Here is a 7,499-nt window from a genome sequence, read left to right as displayed (position 1 = left end):
ATTTTTGTTGCATAAAGTTTTTAAATATATATTTAATGATACAAGAAAATGAAGTAAAAATAAAAGCAAAAATAAACAAAAAAAACACGCATAAATTTATTTGGCGTAGGAGCAGAAATCCATTATAAAATCAACAGTAGAAATTACAGAATTGTACACAATATTTCTTACATAAACCCTAAGGATGGCAATTTCTATCCTACCTGGCAGGTACTCGCCCCAATGAGAGGGTTTTTACCTTAAAAAAAAAGGATTTGGGGGAAGGACAAGTTTCGAGTTTTCACAGCTTATACGGGTATGAATAGGGCAGACCCTCCTTGACCTGCATATTGTTGAAAGGCATATGAACTAATGTACTACGTGATGAATCCAATAATATTTTGAATTTTTTGTGAATGATAATTGATAGTTTATATGTCTTATATGTTTAATCAAATAATTAGAAAATTTGGTATTTAATTATGCTATTTTACTTGCTTATTAATTTATATATATAATAGGAAATTAGATGTGAATTCTAAACACAACTTGCCAATACAATCAACCTCACCCTCAAATGCATTGAGGGTAGGGTCAGGGAGGTTTTGAATTTTGAAAATCCAACCTACTACAGGTTTTGATAAGGGTACGGGTTGGGATGTCTAGGGAAGTGGTTAGAGTCTAGAATACATAAAACTCTCTTCAAATCCACCCTGTTGCAATTCCCCAAAACACCCAATTTGTCTGACAAGTGAAACAGATGCAAGAGAAAACCCTCAAAACACATAACTCTTTATATTCGGGTTGGACCCACAAGCTAGATATTTTTTGGGCTGCTAGGTCCAAGCCTTTACGCTCCCACCACAAACCACTATAAAATTGTACCTTCGGGTTTTTTCTCAACTTAATTAGGAATGGGTCATGAAACAGATCACAATAAAGAATTCAAGGCACGAATAAAACATAACAATCTCTTTGAGACTGATGCACGACCCCACCAGGGTTATTGTGGGGTTTAGGGGTCTTGCGGGGAATCCCAAATTGGTTGGCTTTCCTGTGTACAATTGTTTTTCTTGCCTTTCTTCAAGAAGCACGGTTCGAAAAAATATTCTTGTACTTCTAAAATTTTTGAGAACTTATGGATTCTAATCCAACAGAACACAAGAAAACCTCAAGAAATTTTATCAATCCAAGGGCGCAGATACAGTTTCTGTCAAATTTCCATATTGGTCAATTTCTCTCTGTTAAACAAACCAGAAAAGAAGGTGATCATACAAGCTGAACATGAAGAAAATGGTATACAAATCTGTCCTACTGATAACGATAGTTAACTTAATGTGACTTCACCTTTTCCTCTGGAAGAACCAGAACTAAATCATCATGAACCAAGCCAAACACTTTACAGATTCCTGCTTAAACACTTCAAAACACAATTGGGTCAGGCGCTCGGGCTGCATTTTGGTTAGGACTAAGGAGGTGAAGGAGACGGTATTATCCCCCAATCTCCTCCGAATGTCCTCCAAATCCTTGTGGAAATGCCACTCATAGTATATAGACATCAAATCTGTGCACGGCATACCAGATTACCAGCAGTCATTGCCCATGGAGAGTAGTGCTGGAAGAAAAGTTCTCTTTACTTCTCGTTGAACCTCGTTCCCGCAACCACAGATAGCAGGCGCATTGGTAGGAGCATCTGTTCATAATCTGCAACCTTGAGAGCTGATTCGCCAATTAAATTGGTAGGAAGGCCAAATAAAGTATGCCAGAAGTGATGCACCTCACGAGCCAACATGGCATCATAAGCCATCTCCTCTGTATCTATGAAGGAGAAAACTTTGGCTGTTGGGGGTTGTTGAGAGAATTTCTGGGGTGGACACGTCACCATGAGAGTGGGTAAATTAGTAATTGCCTCCTATTTTATTTTGATAAAAAAGAAGGATATGGGCGTGAATAGGTGAACGTGACCACTCCAAAAACGCTCTCAACAGTATAGGCTGCATCAGATGTGTGTTCTGGTAGGTCCCATGTATACCCCGCGTTGGCAGATATGACACGTGGACGCTCCAAGAGGACTGCCTTCCAAAAAAAGGCGTAAATTTTGATTGTAATGCAGGGTTGCATGGATACCTTCAATGGGAATTAGAATCTGACACATGTCCAAGAGTCTGACTTGACAATAAAATGTAGACTCACGGACGTGTATAAAGAAAAGCATATATTAATAAAATAGTCCATATTTTTTAAATTCTAACTTTATATACCTACAAAAAAAAAGGGGCTTAGAATGGTGCCTTTTCTGCCAAGTAACATTTGATACAAAAATCAACATTCATCTTGTACATTAGCTGTTCATTTATGTCAAATAATCCAAGATATGAAACAGAAGAAGTATTCTTCAAGAACCAATCCTTAAACACTGTTGCATTACACATGATCATAGTCCATAGAACAAAACTTAACCATATGGCCAGCAAGAACCAACAAGATTCAAAGAGAAAAGTGTTCCACCATTCTCTATGGCTCAGGTGCTAATGGTGGGGATGTCACTAACTGCGGGAATCCAACATCCACTTTGATTAAGTAGAAAGGCTCTCCTTTAGAACGAACAAAGTCATGAAAAGTAGAAGGCCTCCAACTTCTAGAACTAAGAAAACAATAAAAGCTTTCCAAATATAAGTGCACAAGAACTTAAATAAGCACCCTAAACAACTAAGAATCAATATGTAGAAGGGATTAGCAGGCTCACAGATAAAGTCTCCTGCTAGTTGTAGAAGATACCTGGGGCCAAATCCCACTTCAATCAGGGCTTTGGGGCTCCAGTGGATTTGCCTTGCCAAAAATAAAATGAAATCAGAATCAAGAAGTCTTTAGAAAATAAAATAAAATGGTAACCAAGTTGAATATATTATAGATATACATGTAAATCTTCCATACATTGTATAGTCAAGTCAGAAAGCCCTTACAATAAGATCAGACTAGATCCATACAGTTATATATGGACCTAGAAATGATATAAGCATCCATAATTTAACAATGGATATGGCACTGAACAGAACAGAATGGCAAAACAGGTTTTGCGTTGCTGACCCCACATAGTTGGGACAAGGCCTAGACGATGATGATGATGTTGATGGTCTTCTATGCACATGACCATGCCATCTTAGTCTATTTCTCTGATTTTATCACCTATTGGAGCAACTCTATATAACACATAACTGATTTGGTTGTGGTCCTTTAGGTAATGATGAGCTTTTCCCAAGACATTTCTTGATTTCTTCAGCTGGCAATTTCTCAGAGTCAAGGTTCAAAATTCCGTCATGTATCAGGGCATACCATATCATATTGGCCCTGCCCTGATACACTAAATATTAAGTCTTTTGTCCAAGATGAAGCTTGCATCTTGTCATGAGAAAGCTCAAGAGAGTAGTGAAAAAAGTTAACATCAGATCATTTAGGAACCCACCCATCTATAATGCATTTTGCAGTATGCATCATCATACTTCAATACAAAATTTATAAAACATATCTTCAAGTCCACATGGGGATAACCTCCTATAAAAGAAGTTATCATCTATCAGCGTCATCATGTCATGCTATAGAAATAAAACTGATAGCACAGCTGTAGGCAAGCCCGGCATTAAAAGAAAAAAAGATACCAAGTGGAAAGTTTTTCTCAAACATGGTGAAATAGATTAATTAGATTCTTAAACTGAAGAGCCTAATGTGTCTTTAAGGTTTAAATGTGCCTTCTCAAAACTTCACCGCTATGAAAAACTATTCTGCTTCTTCTCTTTTCCAAGGTTCTGCAATACAAGTTTCCCTCATCTGAACTTAATTCTCAATGGCAGAAATTATCTTCTACACAGACATTTATTTGCCTTGACTATAATGACTTTTCAAATTCTCTTGAAAATAGTTCGACACGATAAGAGAGAAAAAACAATGCTAAAAACCAAATAGCTGTCATAAAAAAAAAGAGTTCCTCAAGTAAGAGAAAGATAATCCATTTTCCACCACACAACAAAAAGATGAAAAAAAATCAAAATTACCATGTCCAATGTAGTACTTATTTAAATCTCCTAGAACCAAACAGCTAATACAAGTAGAGCTAGGAAACTCCTAGTTTAAAAGTATTGTTTTATTGTTAGTTCCCTTTGAATGCCTAATTACAAGCTTGAACTCCCAAGTTTATGTCATCACTCATCAACTTGCAAACATTAACTAAACATTATATGGGTCCTTGTATAGTGATGTTTAAGAAACCAACTTGCAGTTCTTTTCCAAAGAATTATGTAATATATTCATCTTAGGCTGAATTGGAATTCCCCAACAAACATTTTTCCATGTAAAATAATTATAAAGAGAAAATTGTACTTCTAAGATTTTCTAATACTTAAGTACTAGATAAAAACAAGCTTGATAATCTGGATCATACGCTGGATTACTAGATTTTAGGCTTGCGCAGAGAAGAGAGAGTTCCATGAAACTAAACATTTCTCATGCTTAACTTCTTTAAAGAGATTGTTTACCAACCAGGATTCTGAAAAGTAAAACCCACAATCTCATTGGAGACTCCAAGTAAAGTTGACTTGCCTTCTAAAGGGGACAAGCCATTTTGAGCAGCTCTTACTCAGGATTTGAATAAAATTTTACTGACAACCAAAAAAATACTAACAAAATTATATTTGTCAAAATAACAACTTTTCACAATATTTTACATCCAAACAAACACATTCTTATCTGCTACTCTAGAAGACTAGTGTATCAATATCTTGTAAGAAGGTAAGGTTTTTATAATCTCTGAATCATCAAGGATGGTCTGATTAATTCTAAGTTTCATTATACTCCTTATGAAACAGTTAACAGAAATTATTGACAACTTTGATGTTTCTAAGTAAGCCAATCATTTCTAATTAAACGTCTTGCTCATAACTTGAATAGATTTCACTGTAGAACTATCTGTTTTCTCAATTATAAATTTTATTCTATTAAGCACAAAAGCCTGTTGAAACCACAGCCAATCCCCTGCTTAAGAATTTTCACAGCAGGAAGTCATAGATAGGAGATGACAGAAATCAATTAGCTACCAATTCAATTTGTTTTCTCTGAACTGGTCATAAAAACTTCTTTATGCAAAAAAAATACCATAGGTTAGGTAGGTATTCATTCCACTCTTCCCAACATCTCAGACAGCAGGTACCAACATACCAACATTTGGTAATGGCCTCTTCTTTCTTTTCTTGCCCGATCAATTTCTTCATGTTCTGATGGGTAACCACTTTATTATGAAAGAGCATAATTTACAAGAAGATTATGGATATAACTAACAGCCAAGAAAATAGCAAAACAATCAAGCAAACTAAGTCTACCTTGACATTTATAACAGTAGAAAATAACAGGTTGTCTAATAAAAACAATAGGAAAGAGTTCTTCATTTCTCAATTGTTTTCTTGAAAAGAAGAAGCCCATATGAAATAAAGAGACATACTCTGCCTTCAGGACTTTTCTTCATCCATTCTAGAACTCTCTCAAAAGCTAGCTTTCCAGTTGTTCCCCCAAAGCAGCTATTAGACGTCCTTCTTGGTTCCATTAATGCACCAAATGCTGAATCAAGAGCAACAGCTGCTTGCTGCTACCTATTAAGCCTGATGTGTGCACCTTCTAGCATTGTGTTGATCATTTAACAATCAAAATTTAATAAACCAGTCATAAAAATGAGGCATTTTTTATCAGTAAAAGAAGGTGTAATTAAGAGTAGACTCCCAGCAAGAAGTTTCATATAAAATTAAGGCTAGGGTAATGCATGTATTATTGCACATGGTACAGCACTTAAAACAGAAATTAACAATATAGAGAATATAATAAATGATGGCAATAATAATAACTACAGTAATTGTTAAATACATAATTTAAATCAGTAGAGTTTCATTTACTTCTACAACTAACCTTTCCCTACTGCATTGGTTAATCATTCATCCTAATAACCATGGTCTAATTATTGGCTCCACATAGATATTAAGGCTTCCTAGATCTGCAGTTCTTCATACAAATCTGATTTTCAATCAAATTGGATTCCTTGTTTACATTTTTTTACCAAGAGAAAATCTCACTCCCAATATCCACAGTAAGCCAAAAGGTAGCATGTTATTGCACAAACAGGAAAAGCCATGAATTTACTGAGGTGAGGAGACAAGAAAACCAATGTCGTGACCAAACCAAAGCCTTTTTATCAACTTCAATGATGGGAAGACTACAATATGGAATTTGCTCAGGACATTGAGCATAAATATTTTTACATTGGAAAAGGTTCAAAAATTTATCCAGGAAAACTGAGTGGAAAAGAAGGCAAGTCACATTCTGGTAGAATACAACTTTTTTTTTTCAAAATTTCTGAACAAAAATCATGACATATATAAATATCTCTTACTAATGACTCTATCAAAAGAAAGCCCTCTTGCCTAAGAATACTTCTTTCAGAAGGGTCCACCAAAATGTGTTAACTCTATTTCTTAGAAAGCTATATGCTTAGTCTAATTCAATACAGGATCTCTTGTACCACTCAAATTCCTATTCATGAATAGGATTAGATGAAAGAACTTAAACATGGTAGGGTAGAAATAATGCCTATTTGACACTTGATACCCAAAACTAGTAAGCGCCAGATCCAAGAAGAAGAAGAATTTTGCTGCTTATTTTAAATAACAGGACACGCTTAGGAGGATTGGTCCCACTACCTTCGGGGGGAAAATGGGAAACATTGGATATATTAAGGCAATTGAGTTTCATTATCAAAGCCTTAGTTAAATAATTTATCTGAATTATACAACAATTCAACAGAAAAAAAAAAATTCTTTTGCTTAAGTGAACAAGAAGACTAAATTTTACATAAATGGGGGCATTTCGAACAAAAATGTGAAATGCAGGGTGTCAGTCAAGGCAATCAGCAAAATGAATGAAGTGACTTCAAAGGCGATGCGCACTGACCGGAGGTTATAAAACAGTAATTGAATAGAAGAGAACAATCTGAGATAAATCACTCAAGAGAGAGTTTCAGAGAATCCAACTCTAGGGTCTAGACGGCACGTAAGATCCTTTAGGAAGTAGGAATATTTTTGTGGAAGACACATGAAAAATAAAGAGGGGAAGAGTCAAGATGCCATTATTTTCTGCTTTTCCAGTCGCAGAACACAGAAGGATCACGACACGACAGAGGGGGCGGGGGAGAAGGAAGAATCAAATACCTGTTGTATCCAGAAGCGACGCTGACGGCAGGACGTCGATAAACCGTCAATTCGAGCGAGGAGAAAGGAGAGTCTCACACAGAGGGCCACATCAACCAGGGTGGGAAAGGTAGGAGAAGACAGGCTCAGTTTTCTCTTCTTTGGGTGGTTGCGGGAGAGGTTGATGCGGCGGAAGGTGGTGGTTACGGAACACTGGCGTGTTCACTTGCGATTGGTTACGTAGAAAGTGATACAGAACCAAGCGTGCAGCAGATCCAGACTTGGTGGAGAGTGGAGACC

The 7,499-nt window shown here is 36.2% G+C and overlaps 1 long non-coding RNA gene across 1 annotated transcript; it reads right to left on the bottom strand.

Annotated features, from left to right (window-relative positions):
• Window positions 1–2,258: 2,258 nt before the first annotated feature.
• LOC148854141 (uncharacterized) lies at window positions 2,259–7,499 on the bottom strand. The gene is made up of 4 exons (XR_016095023.1): window positions 7,221–7,499; window positions 5,468–5,640; window positions 2,726–2,808; window positions 2,259–2,623 (listed from the first exon to the last, which is right to left on the bottom strand). It is a non-coding gene; the product is annotated as an uncharacterized LOC148854141 (long non-coding RNA).

This window comes from Nelumbo lutea, chromosome 4, assembly GCF_056320005.1.
Source record: "Nelumbo lutea isolate HS-2025 chromosome 4, American lotus-T2T, whole genome shotgun sequence".
In the NCBI taxonomy this organism is placed as follows: domain Eukaryota; kingdom Viridiplantae; phylum Streptophyta; class Magnoliopsida; order Proteales; family Nelumbonaceae; genus Nelumbo; species Nelumbo lutea.
The sequence above is the reverse complement of the archived record's forward strand: the minus strand, read 5'-3'. Positions and strand labels throughout refer to the sequence as shown.